Source organism: Aotus nancymaae, unplaced genomic scaffold (genome assembly GCF_030222135.1).
Source record: "Aotus nancymaae isolate 86718 unplaced genomic scaffold, 86718_ANA_hifiasm-v0.15.2.pri h1tg000029l, whole genome shotgun sequence".
In the NCBI taxonomy this organism is placed as follows: Eukaryota; Metazoa; Chordata; class Mammalia; order Primates; family Aotidae; genus Aotus; species Aotus nancymaae.
Window position 1 is genome coordinate 80,355,330 of NW_026988442.1, and position 13,988 is coordinate 80,369,317.

Here is a 13,988-nt window from a genome sequence, read left to right on the forward strand (position 1 = left end):
CTGTTTTTCTCTTGGTGACATTCAGTCATCACAAAGAAAAAATAAGGCCTTTATATATTTTGAAAAAATTGCTGGGGTAAAGTTGTAAAAATGGCGGACAGATCTTACCTTGCCAAATTAAGACATTTAGCAAGTATTATAAGTGTGATGAATGAAGGGAATAAGTCCAGAGCACTCGCTTTGTCTAACAGGTGTACTAACCTGATTTTGATATGCCAGAGTACATGATTCATTCTTTCCAGGTGAATTATTTCAAAGTGTTTTGGGCTAAAAGGCTTCTTAAAACCTCAAGCCTATTTATTGTTCCCTATATGGTATGTTTCTGTTTGCCATCCCTCCATTATTTTCCCAGCTATCTTGTGTCCTAAGTTGGGCCCTAAGAAAAATAAACTGGCCTAAACCATAGGCCAAAACATCTGAAGAACTGAGGTGGTGGGGCATGGATTTGGGGAAAACTTTTTTATGGAAATCTATGTCTTGAAATTTCTCTCCATTAGCAGTTCTTGTACTGTTTATAGCACGAGAACTGACAGCATATCCTGCTTCTCTTACAGGGTAAACCGCATATTCCACGTGACTGTTTTCTCTCCACAAAAGCCATTTTGCATGTTTCCAGATCAATTTTGAAGTTGCTTTTGATGTTTTAGACATATTACTTTAACCTTTCCTTTCTGAGTGTAGAATCCTCACCAGTCTACAGCTTTAGGAGTTGAAGGCTCTATCCAGTCTGTTTGCCAGAGCTAGGGTGACCCTGCTGTTTATACACCAGCCTTCCCACTAGACTGCGGCTCGCCAAGGCAAGGCTCTGAATATGGAAATGTTTCCCTTTCCAGGGCCCTAAATATTTCTAACTTGTATGGCATCTGTGAACAAATCAAATTATCTTCTTAACTCCAAATGAACTCCAGGCCTTCTTAGAAAAGCTGAAAGAGGAATTAAAGGGGGATGAAAAGCACTAGTTGGCATCCATTCAGAGCTACATGTGCAGTGGGTAATCAAGCCAGCCTAGAACCTGCGTGTCATCCCAGGTATGTTTCCAGTCCTCCCTTCTTGTCACAAGACAAAATGAATGGAGACAAATTTAGATCCTCTAAAATGAGGATCCAGAACAGGAGGTCAAAACTGTGGAAATACATAAATGACAAGGGCTCATTTCACTTACTTTACTTTAGTTCTGAGATGCCCAAGGCCAGACTCCATAAATGAGTCTTGGGCCACTTTTGTTCCCACTTTTTTAGCCATCTCCCAGTTCCTGCAATTCAGAGGAATTTCCCAAGTAAATTAATCTGATGAACTCTGATCTCAAGATAACACTATCTTCGTATTATCTCTTCCCAAGTTTCCTTTTAAAAGGGACAAATGAACAAGAAGGAGACAGCACTAAGACTACTCATTTCCAAGTAAAGCATATGTATGCTATTTCCCAGATCAGAAGCAGGCTAGGCTCCCTTTCAGTATTTTATGTCTGCATCTTTGAATGAGTATGGTTGTTCTCTCAAGGGAGTTTTACTTTACGGCTGAAAGGAAACCTGAAGACTGGTTTCTTGGCCTTTCTCTTTAACTCATTCCTCTACCTCCCACCAAGTTGTCTGTAAAGATTCTCTTTGAAATTGCTTCACTTCCTAGAAGATATGTTAAACACTGTAGAAGCAGTGAATGCCTATTCATTTCATCAAGGAGGAAACTGAAATTCAAATCAGAGGAGGTCCCTGACTAAGGTCCCATGGACAGTTAGTCGCAGTTCACACATTGGAACTCCAAGCCCAGTTCACTTTCTGCTACACTGCATTGCTTGGCATAACATCATCTTTCAATTAGCCGTGGTCATTGCCTCCTATGTATATTCGATAGAATCATGAGGAAAGCAAGCTGAACACATTTCCAAATCAGCAAGAACAGCTTTGAATAAGAAGAAAATTCATGGCAAGCTGATGGGATGGCTCCAGGTATCCATTTTTCTACTTTCCCTTGTTATCGCTTTCCCTGTTTTGGGTGTAGGGGGAGAAAGAATTTCCCATTGGCTGTGAGCAAAAATTGAATGTGTTTTAATCTAGATTTTCCTCAGGTTCCTTGACTTCTAATCATCTTTATACTTTATACTCTTCCCTCTCCAGCTGTTCTCTGTGCAAAGCTGAACTAACTAAAACTGCTGAAAATGCCAGAGCTATTTAGTGTCAGGGAATTTCCCCAACTGCTTCAACACTCTTGAAGTGACTAATTTAATTGGAATTATAAGGTACTAGATAATAATGATATCCTTTGGCTATGTTCTTAGTGGGTTGTACACCTGTAATGAAATTCATAATGAAAAGGAAAATAGAAGAACATTTGAGATGCAAAACCATTTAATTTCCTGGACAGCCAGTAAAAATGTGGCATCCTGAGTAATGCCTTAACTTTGATTTTACCTTTGAACACCTATGATGATTCTTGTTGTCGGGTGTGGAACATTGGAATAATAGGGTCAGAAGAAATCCCCACCACATCCTAGGTTCACACAGAATTTCTCTTTCTGGAAACCCAGTTCATCAGTCATCTGACTTGGAAAACTGGGAATAAATCAATCGGCTTGATGTTGATTTTATTTATTTTATTTAATCTTATGTGTTCTGGTCTCATTCCTATTGTATTTTGGGGGTCCTATCTATCTCCTGTTCCAGGTGTTGAGGGGTAGTGTTCTATGGTGTATCTGCATGTCCTTAGATGATTTTCCTAAGAATATTTGTTTGACAAACATCCTTCGAAGATAGAGGCAGTATAACCATGAGACGTCTCCCTCCAGAGCAAGGTTAGACAGGTTTGCTTGAAGTCCCCTTTATAGATTGTTTTCTAGCTTCGGGGTTTCTTGGCTTTGGCAAAAATCTACTATGTGAGTTGCATCACCCTGAGCCCACTTCTGTGTGACTCCCACTCTCACCCTCACCATGAAACTTGAGTGATAAGAGCAAGTGATCCAAACAAAAAGCTCATGCTGCCTCCTCTGTTCTCCTTAATAAAATTCCTTGTCTTGTGTCTTCTGAGATCATCTATGAAACTAGCAGGCTAACTTGTTGGCTAGCAAGTAGGGTTAAAACTCAGACGCCTCACAGTTCCTCACACCCAGTTTCTTCTTTTTGGAGCCTTAACCTTAGATCTAGATAATTAAGTCCTGCCATATGACCTTCATCTCAGCATCTCTCTCTTGTTTAAGTGGCTCAGCCCATATTTCCAGCACCTGTTCCCACTAGATTATCCACTAAATGTGGTTCCCTCTCTGTGGTCACAGTGAAATTAGAGATACCTAAATCTTGTAGATGTCTAGAACGGGCAGGACAGACATATTTGAATCTATTTGCCCATTCTAATTATTTAATTGTGACAGTTTAGGACTTATGATGGAAGGATTCAGTAGTTGTATCCAAACTTAGGGTGAAAGGATTGCATGATAGATAGGTAGGTATAAGAAATGGTCAAGATACTTAAAGTTCAAAACATCTGTATCAGGGCTCCAGAGTCAGGTGCACCCAATGCTAAACGATATGGAGAACTGGTAATTAGAGTGGTAAATATATATATATAATATGAAGTGAGCTAATTTTTTATGATAGTGAAGCCATTATCCAGAGTAGGTAACTACTCTGGTTATCACAGAGGAAAATGTGAAAAAATGTGCCAAATTTTCTCCAATCTTTTCTCTGATTTCTCTACAGACAGGCAAGTCTGATCCCTCTGATGAGGTTTAAGGGTGGAAAAGCACAACCAGCACAGGCATTAGTGATATAAAGCCACTTTTACTTTAACAAGTTTACAGAATGTGCTGGTAATTTACAAAGTTTTAAAATGGCAAAATTTCTCTCTATTTTCCAGTACCAGGAAAACTTGGAAGTCTCCTGAACATTTAACTTTTTAAAATAAAAACTGTGTCACCTGTTATTAACATATTCTTTGCTTTGCCTGTTAGAAAGGAGAAAGTTTTTCTATTAACCAGAAACAGTTCCAAAACTCTGATACACATTAGAAACACCAGAAAAATCTCAAAATTACTGATACTTGGGTTTCACCACCCCAGATTCTCACTTAGTTAGTATGTAATGGATCCTGAGATTTTTAAAAAGCTCATCATATAATTAAAATATGAAGTGATAAAAATCACTATTTTATAGGATTTTACAGTCAATATTTTAAACTATCTAGAATTCAGTTTTGGACTAGTATATAGTAGGGATCAAACTTTAATTTTCCCAAATAGCCAACTTTTTCAATGTTATTTATAATATCTTCTAATTTTATTTAGTAGTTTTGTTTTCATCACTGATCTTTAAAATGATATCCTTATAAATATAAATTCCATATGTCTGAATCTGTTTCTAGACTCTCTGTGTTTTCCACTTGGTTTATTCGACAATTTTTTAACCAGTATCACACCATTTAAATTACTGCTAATTTATAGGGTGTTATGATAACTAGTAGAACAAGTTTTGCCTCATTGCACTACTTTTTCAAAATGTTCTTGACCATGTTATACACTTTATTTTTTAGAAAAAAATTTAGGAGATTTTGATCAAGTTCCATCATCTGGTATTTTGGGCCATATGGAACAAATCAGTCTCTTTATTGAAGTTTGGGAAATATGATGTTTTGATTGGTCAGACCTGAGCCTTACACTCTAACCTTGGAGCACTGTGTGTAAGGACATGAGCTGAGATCCAGAAAGATGGTCTGGGGAGATAGAATGTGGTGTCAGAACTACAGAGTGGAGAAAAATTAGAGAATGGGGATCCTGTTACCTTGAAGGGCAGGAATGCCTGTGAAGCATCAAAACCCAGCAATATCCCTAATGTTATTTTCTTTTTATGGTACCAAGGATGAGTCCAGGAGATAATTTTAAATGGTAGTGCTCCAAGAAGTGATACATATACACTACATGAGGTGGTTACAAATGAACTACTGTTATTTATGAACTCCACATACCCATCATTAAGTGTGCTTTTCAATACTATATTACTGTGGCTGCCTTCAAGGTTGTGCTGTAAAATTTCCCTACATTAACTTTTCAGTTTTTCAGAGCATCCCATTAGTTTACATGAGAGAAAAGGAATTAGAAAGGAAAGGAATCTAGGAGACCTTAATAGATGGGAGAATTCTATTAAGTAAGTATAATCAGGCAAGGAGTCTCTTAGAATTGAATTGGAATTTCAAGGTCACAAGTCCTATCAGTCTTCTCCCTATAAAATCACCTTCTCGTCATCCTAGCAGATGAGTCCTCAGTCCCCGTATCCTACGTAACTGCTACAACAAACTCTGATTAAGGATTCCATTGAAGATACCATGTTTGTTCCTATCTCAGGGCCTTGGTACATATTCTTTTTACTGCCTAAAAATTTCCTCACCTTCTTTTTACCCATTGTCTAGCTAACTATAACTCGTATTTTTCTGGTAGTATTTTCTTAGAAATACATAGTTTAGAGTGCCATTCAAACTCCTTCATAGTTTGACTACCATCTATTTATTGTTTTGGTCTGTCTTCTCATAAGCCAGTCTACTTACCTAAATGCCCTCCTTTCTCCTATTATTTATGGTTGTGCCACTTGCATACATTACCTGCTTGTACAGCAATCCTCCCACTCAGGAGTAATAGGCTTTTTTTCCTACGAACTCACATGCACTTGGCTTGTACTTAGTCATGTTTTGACTAAAATTACAGGGACCTGAAGGTATGGGTTATGTCTGGATCTGCCCATATGTTCAAGGTATTTCTTCCAAGTAAGTTTTCATTACTCCAGGGTAAGCACCAGACTTCTTCATTTTTCTACCTTTCATAGAACTTTTGAATAAGTGGCAAGAAATACTCAATGGCAGTGTTTCTTAAGCTTTACCCTCATCAAAATGACCTGGAGAGCTTGCTAAAACACAGATTGTTGCACTCTCCTACAAGTCTGAATCCATCTCAGATGGAGCCCAAGAATTTGCATTTCTTATAAGCTCCAGTGATGTTCAGGCTGCCGGTGCTAAAATCATACTTTGAAAACCACTATTCCATGACAGTGTTTTAAAAACTGGTTGCATGTTAAAATCTCCTAGAAGAGGTTAAGTTTTTATTTTTATTTTTTTAGAAAAAGACTGTGCCTGGGCTCCCCTCTAGACAAATTAAATCAAGATCTCTGAGGATGCCACATTTCTCATGAAAAGAAAAAATATTCAACAACCCCAACTGTTAGGAGATTTTTATGTGCAGCTAGGGTTGGAAATCACTGTTCATACAAATAGCAGATGAGTAAGCAGAGTCATGAACAAGAGAGCAGGCTTGCTGGGAGGCTAGGCCAGAGCAAATGTCAAAACCTACTGAGGCAGCATGAGTTAGGGTATGCATCTCACATTTTAATGTGCTTGCAGGTAAGACGAGGAGAGTAAATCTGGGATGTATCTGAGATGCTGCTGGTCTAACAAGCTCCCAGATGATTCCTATCTATGAACCCCACTTTGATTAGCAAAGAGTTTGGATATCCATGAAGAAAAAGGGTCAGTGCATGCAAGGGATAACAAAGGCGGGTGAGTGAAATGGGGCTGGAGAGTCCACATCCAGTAGTCCTTTAGAATTTCAAACATAAGAAAGAAGAAAGTGCTGAGGGGTGGGTTCCTCTGTGGAGGAAGTTACTTTAAGCTGTTGGTTTAGTACTTAAGTGAATTTTTGGAAAAAACATCCAGTTTTGACAAGACTGGCCTAGACTAAATATATAATTTCTACCTAATTAAGGAGGCAGGCACATAGGCAAAAAGATAAATGCAGCTTCTGGAGACACATCCTAACAGAATCCCAGAGAAATATTATCAAAGCCTGTGGGCTTTCTCCATCTACTTAGCTGCGTTTGTTGAGAAGTAAATTTCCATTGGAGAAAATTAGGATTTTGCTTCATTCCTAGTAGCTGGCATTAAATTAGTCCTCTAGAATGTGTTTGGAGGTCATGTTGATGAGCAGAGATTGTCTAAGCGGTAGGTGCTACGAATTCATTTAATCATTTAACCACACACCCTGCGCATATTTCAGCTTTCTTAGTCAGGTTGACTTTTATTTGCAAAACACCTATCTGAAGGTGTGTTATAGTGGATGTCTAATTGACGGTGCTTGTTGAATTTTATGCTCTATAAATGCCAGATACTTTTTCCCCAGGTATGCTCTTTCTTGATCCATTTCTCTAAAGTAAGCATTTGAAAAAAATTTAACTCTTTAGGGATTTTAAGACTCACTTTCTCACTGATTTTAGAACTTGTGTTCAGGTTGGGAGGGAGGATTGTGGAGTCCCCAGACTCAGCACAAACTCATTGTGTCCAGAAAACTCACCTAAAAAGGAGCAGGAGAGTGTAGTTAGCGAGCCTTTACTCCACCCATCCAGACACCAGGCTACTGTCTATGGGCGTCTTGTCTTCCCTCTTTTCTCTCTCATTGGAAGAGTGTGTGTGTGTGTGTGTGTGTGTGTGTGTGTGTGTGTGTGTGTGTGTGTAATAGTTTGAATGGTGACTGGTGACCCTCAAAAAGGTATGTTCACATCTTGAAACCTGTGAATATGGCCTTATTTGGAAAAAGGGTCTTTGCAGATGGAATTAAAGATCTTGAGATCATCCTAGATTATCCAGGTGGATTCTTAATTCTGAGGCTAACTGTCCTAATAAGACACAAAAGAAAAGACACACAGAGAAGGCCATATGATGCTGGAGGCAGAGATCAGAGAGATGTGGGTGTAGCCCTGGAAGCCTCCAGACCTGAAAGAGGCAAGGGATGGAATTTCCCTGGAGCCTCTGGAGGAGGATGACCCTGTAAATATCTTGATTTTGGACTTCTATCCTCCAGAATTCTGACAGAATAAGTTTCTGTTTTTCTAAAAGTCACCCAGTTTGTAGTAATTTGTTATAGCAAACCCTTAAAAATGAATACGCTATGCATCAGCTTGGGGTTGGGAGGTGGAGCACAGAAAAAGGAAACAAGTTCCCAGACCCTCCTAAAAGTCATTTTGTTTAACATTTGATCCATGCATCTGTTGTGCCCTCCAAAGGGGACTTCTGCAGATAAGTTCTCAGTGTCCTTCAATAAGACAGAGCCTTTCTTTGCTCCTACCTGAACCTTGAATCAAATAGAGCTTGGTGGGACCTGAAGCTAGAGGAATTCTCCAGTGGTTGGGCTGGTAGAGAGCTATCCATTTGTGTATAGGGTGGCAGCCAAAGTCTTTAACCTAAAACAGACCCCTGGATTAAATAAAATACTGGATATGCTAAAGAAAATTCTCTTCGGGAATCCTTGTACACCAGCCCCTCCGTGCTATCACTTTTTCTTCTCAGTTTTCTACATAGGCATCTAGAAAGATGCCCAACCTCTTGGGGGTAATCCATAGTCCCCCAGGGTTATTTCCAAAAGTCTTGTTGCTGTTATCAGTGTTAACACAGTACCTCTTCTGATTAGTGTTCAGTCTTACTGTGGAATAGTTTTTTTCTCTCTCTCTCTCAAATAGTATTAGAAAATTAGTAAAAAGTAAAAATAATCAAATTTGGCCAATTTTACCCCTACTGTCCCACTGCTCTTCCAAGACCTAGCACTTCTGTACATACAAGTAAACTGCACTTGAAAAGAGATTCTCTGTTTCTGCTTCTACTTAAGTTCAAAGGCAAGTAAGCAGTCTAATCAGATGACAGGTAAGCAATCTGAGGAGAAGTGACTCCCCATTAGATGACATTTGACTTCCTTTGTTGTCTTGGAAATACTTTATGCTAAGTATTGGAAAGAAGGAAAATCTATCGGCTGTTGCAAACAATTTATAATGACTTAAAGTGGGAGAAAGAAGGAAAAAAGCAGAGTGAAATTTTATAGGGTGGGGAAAACCTGGAGGAAGCTTTCCCTTGAAAGCCAGGAGTCCAAACTGTAGATAGGATAGTAAACAAATTCAGCAATCCCTAAGTGTTCTAGCAGAATTTCAAACAGAGGATGAAAACTAGAGCACTCTGGGCTATGTTTCATCTGCAAATATACTTTAAAAATGCAACTAATATTTTAAAATCAGTATTTTCACATAAGATTATGACTTTTTTTGTTTCTTTTGAAATTTTTGGAAGATCTGGCAGTATTGGGCCTTTATTCCAGCATTATCAGGAACTGGGTTATGGCTGTCCCTTCCAGTTGAGGGGTTTTTGAGGTCCACTCTGTCATCTACCTGGCCAGTAACACCAAAGTTGGATATAGTTAAATACGGAAGGCACAACTGGACTGGGGGGATTGGATAAGTCCTTGAACAAGTACTTGAGTTATAACATCATAAGTTAAAAGGGAGGGGATACTGGTATGAGTTGTTTCCCAAAAATGGGTGTGGAGCTCTAAAACCAATGTTAATTTTGGTTCCTTCTTTTTTTCCAATTTCCCCATTCTCTCTATACTCTATTCTCTGATTTAACGTTAGACCTAGATAAGTCAGTTAATATTCCTGTACGTTTGGTGCCTCATACACAAAATGGGAACAATTATAACTATCTCCTAAGGTTTTAGTAAGACCGAATAAGACAATGGATGACAATGACACAGCATAATGCCTTGAAGCGTAATAAGCACTTAAATGTTAGTTTCGATTACAATTGGTATTCTTTAAAAAGTGCTGTTACTTTCTATTATTGACTTGAAATTGGAGGGTTCAAACAAGCAAGATGCAGAGAAATTCAGGCAAACCAGTATGGTTGGAAAGAATAGGAAAGTTAGTTACCTACTGTGATAATACACTAACCCTTGAAAACATGTGTGATATTTAAAGAAATTGCTTGCTAAATTTCTTTTTGGCTTCAGCAAAAACTCATGTTCCATTTTAAGAGTATGAAAGAGACAGTTAAGGCAAGAAAAGTGCATTTAGAAGTTTAAAGAGCGCAAGTATCAGATGGGTTAGGAAATGAGATTAACCCTTCCTTGACTAGTGCTCTTTTTACTGGCAGGATAAATTGTTTAGGGAAAAGAGTTATGCTGGCTGTGGAAGTAAATAGCGATAGGTGTTTTCTTATTTATTTTCTGTGTATTTTTCAACCCTGGGTCCATTTTATTCTCAAATATAACTTCTTCTCTTAGTCAATCTGCTTTTTGGTAAAATTGTTCTTAAAGTATTCAGTTTATATAATTAAATATGGTTCTGTGGTTACCTTTTACATCCCAATGTAAGGAGCTCCATATAATCTAATTATTTTTTTCCATTGGGAAAACAAATATTTCACAGGCAGAGGCTATAGATAAGGATTTATTACAAAGGCATCTCATTATTTTAAATGAGCAATTCCATTATTTTTGGTTCTGCTGAGAGTAGGACATAATTTTGTCAAAGAGAGAAGGCTGTTAAAATTTGGTGGTCAGAATGAATTCCAATCAAATTTAGCAGTCCTATTGTGTTTTAAGACACATCTTGTAGGTTTATGTGGGTTTTCCTAAGGTGAACTGATTACAGGGGGCATATTTCTATCTAAGGAATAATTAGTTATGTTGTGATTCAATGTTATTTCCATATTTGTGTCTTTGAAATTCTTATGAAAATGAGTAATTTTTAGCAATTATTCTCAGTGTTTGAGTCCACTCAACTAGTCAAAAATTTATAATTGAAAAAACTTTGGCCAAATCATCAGTTAGAGCTAAGATTTGGTTTGGGGGTCTTAGGACTCCCTAAGGAATCTCCTTGAACTTTGGGATGTATCTGTTGTTGGAATTTAGACAGTCAATGATTTTGTCCAAAATATTTTTTGAAACAAGATCAGTGGAATGAATGGAAAGAAAGAATATATTTGTAGAGGAGGAAAAGGAGTGATTTTCAGAAGATAAAAAGGAGGAAAATAAAGTAGAGGATGGAAGGGAAAAATAAAATTCACATAAATTGCTTATCACTGATACTATGGAAGTAAACTATTTTATAACAGTATCTACAATCTATTGTTCACATAGCCTTCAAAGACAAAGATGTGCCATATGTAATAAGGTAAGAAACGAAGCACTAAATCACCTTGTCTGGAATTATAAGTTTACTTACTTGTGCAATGTTATGCATAGTGTTGTGTTTAGTGGCAAGCATATGTAGCAAATAGGACAAAACTTCTGTTTAAACTGGTAAAGTATGTTTGTGCGCATGTGTGGTGATGGTGGCTGGTGACCGTTGTAGAAGAACAGTGAAGAATGAACAAATTAGAAAGTAGAGAACTACAATAGAGAAGAAAGGCACATAAGCCATCTTAATTCTGTTGCTACTTTAAATGAACAATAATACTTCCAAAAGGTATTAATTAATGACTCCTGAACAAAGTGTCTTTCAGCCTAAGTGGCCAAACCAAGTTAAGAGAAGAGGAAAACTAAAAATAAATAGATTTAAAAAGTAAGATCAACTATACAAGCACCATTTTGATCTCAATTCTTTGTGCTAAGGCTTGAGAAACAGGACTTTACATATGGGAAGATCATAAATCTGGGCCTGTCAGGGATTTGAAGAGCCCATAAAAGTTGTACTAGGTGGCTCTGTTATACTCCAAATCTGGAAGATTAATGGTTAGTTTCGATTTTCTGGTAATTCTTTATAACCCAAGCCTATACCTTTTAAGATCCAAAAGATATATTATGATAAAAAGTTTATAAGAAAATTTGTAATATAACCTATTCTACTTCTATTTTCATGTTCTTTCTTTTTCTCCTGTGGTCATCATCAGACAGTTAAAAAAAAATGGATTTTGGTCAGCTTTAAACTCAAGCTTAAATAACCAGAAATAGGAATCTTCCCCATTATGTTTCAAAATGACTTTCAGTGCACCCTTTTCTAACTAGTCATAAATCAGTTTTAGAATTTCAAATATTAACAATTAGTCATTAGTTGGTATTATTTCAGTTTTTTATTGTTTAAATAAATTCAGCTTGTCAGCTCTATATACTAATTACTGTCAATGGTTTTCTTTTCTCTATAATTTAAAGTCATAAAGTAGTAATAATTTAGTTCTGTATACATAGTTTGAACATAACCCATTGTGAGAAGGCAAGGCATAATTATTACTAAACATATTTGTTTTTACTAAATAACAAGTTTCTAAATTTGAAAAACTTCTCTATGCATGATATGTAAGACCAACACATTGAGCCATGAGCAGATGTAGTAGCATGTGAAAAAAGTGGTTAAGCTTCTAGATGTTTAATGAAATTTAAGCCCAAAAATACATTCATGTATAACTAGTTTGGCTTAAGAATTCATGCATTTATTTACCTGTAAATACTCTTCAAACTTCTCTAACCTGCAAGACATCATCCTAACTGCTATAAAGCTTATAAAAATGAATCAGGTTCAACTTCTTTCCTTAAATAATTTTCAGTCCAACCTACGCATGTATATAAATAATCTACCACCAGAAAAGGCTAAATAATCTAAATGGGGTATTTCTAAAGTGTGTGAGTTAAATACCTATTTGTGTGTGAGGGAGACAGTATGATACATGCATACATATATTTGAGTTGAAAATATATGTATACACATTTGTGAGACAGATTAGATACAAGCTTAAAATGTGTATATGCGAGCATGTGCATAAGTGTATTTGTGTGTTAAGGAGGAACTAGGGGTTCACAAATATTAAGACTTTACCATTTGAGTTGGCTCTGAAGCACAGATAAGATTTGGACATATGGTGATGAAGGATATTTGACGATTTGACATTGTGGAGAGAGTATATGAAGGTATAAGTAGAGTCTAGTAGGCTGACAAGTTGGGACCTGTTGAAAGGACAATGAAGAGCTGTCTTGGCTAAAAGATAGAAGATAAATGAGAAAGAATAGTGGCAAATAAGTTTCAAAAGTAAGTTTGTTTTGGATGTTAAGTTTTTATTATGGAAATCTGCTCTTCTTTAGCAATGGAGTTCTACATAGGAGAAAGGAATACATAAAGGCTACAAAGATGCTCTTAGTTGAAAACATAATCCACTAGGGTGGGATTGGAACTGAAATAGATGTTTAGGTGTTTATATTTTCAGTATATTCAGTTTTGTTTGTTTTTACTGTGCTTAGACTGCTGGATCCCACATATAAGACTAAAAAACACTCATTAAAGTGAAAATATATGCAGACTTTCATACCAGGCATAAGGGATAGATTGAGCATCTCCCTCCAGGTGTATCCCAACCTTGTCCTATGTATATACCCTGAGTGGTTACCTGTGATTGAATGGAATTATTATATTTTCTAGAATGTGAGCATGCACTGATTGATGTCAGACATTTGGACTGTGACTTGTTTCACTCTATATCCCCACCCAAATTTCATCCTGAATTGTAATCCCAGTAACCGCCATATGTTGAGGGTGAGACCTGGTGGGAGGTAATTAGATCTGTTCTGGTGACAGTGAATGAGTTTCACGAGATCTGATTTTTTTTTAATGTTTGACATTTCCTCCTACACATTCTCTCTGCCATGTAAGTTGTGTCTTCTTCCTCTTCTGCCATGATTGTAAGTTTCCTGAGGCCTTCCCAGCCATGTGGAACTGTGAGTCAGTTAACCTCTTTCCTTTATAAATTACGCAGTCTTGGGTATTTCTTTATCACAGTGTGAAAATGAATACAGACTGTCGCTAATCAGAAATTGTATGTAGCAGGAGGGTTTCAGAGTCTTGTCAGATAAACAGATATGAGAAGAGGCCATGGATAATTTAAAATTCCAATTTATGTAAGCAAACATTTAAAAAAAAAACATTCAAAAATGAATTGTAAGAAGGGGTGATAAAAGGACCACCTCACTGGGGACTATTGCTTGATCTTTGCATTGGCTGTGCATTGCCTAACACATTGGAGACAGAATATTATTTCTGACTTAACAAATCCCCATACCAAGCCAAGTAATGGAGTTTAGTATTAGACCCAACTATTTCTATTTTTTTCCTCAGAGTTTGCCAAACATTTGATTTGCTCAGAAAATAATCATCCAAGAGTGCATTCATTGCTTCCTGCAGAAACGTGTCCTTTATTAAAAATAATTTATCTGG

General features: G+C 37.0%; 1 protein-coding gene across 1 annotated transcript in view; it reads left to right on the plus strand.

The window, feature by feature from the left end:
- DPP10 (dipeptidyl peptidase like 10) overlaps positions 1-13,988 on the plus strand; it is a 1,408,189-nt gene that overhangs the window by 203,980 nt on the left and 1,190,221 nt on the right. The window lies entirely within an intron of this gene.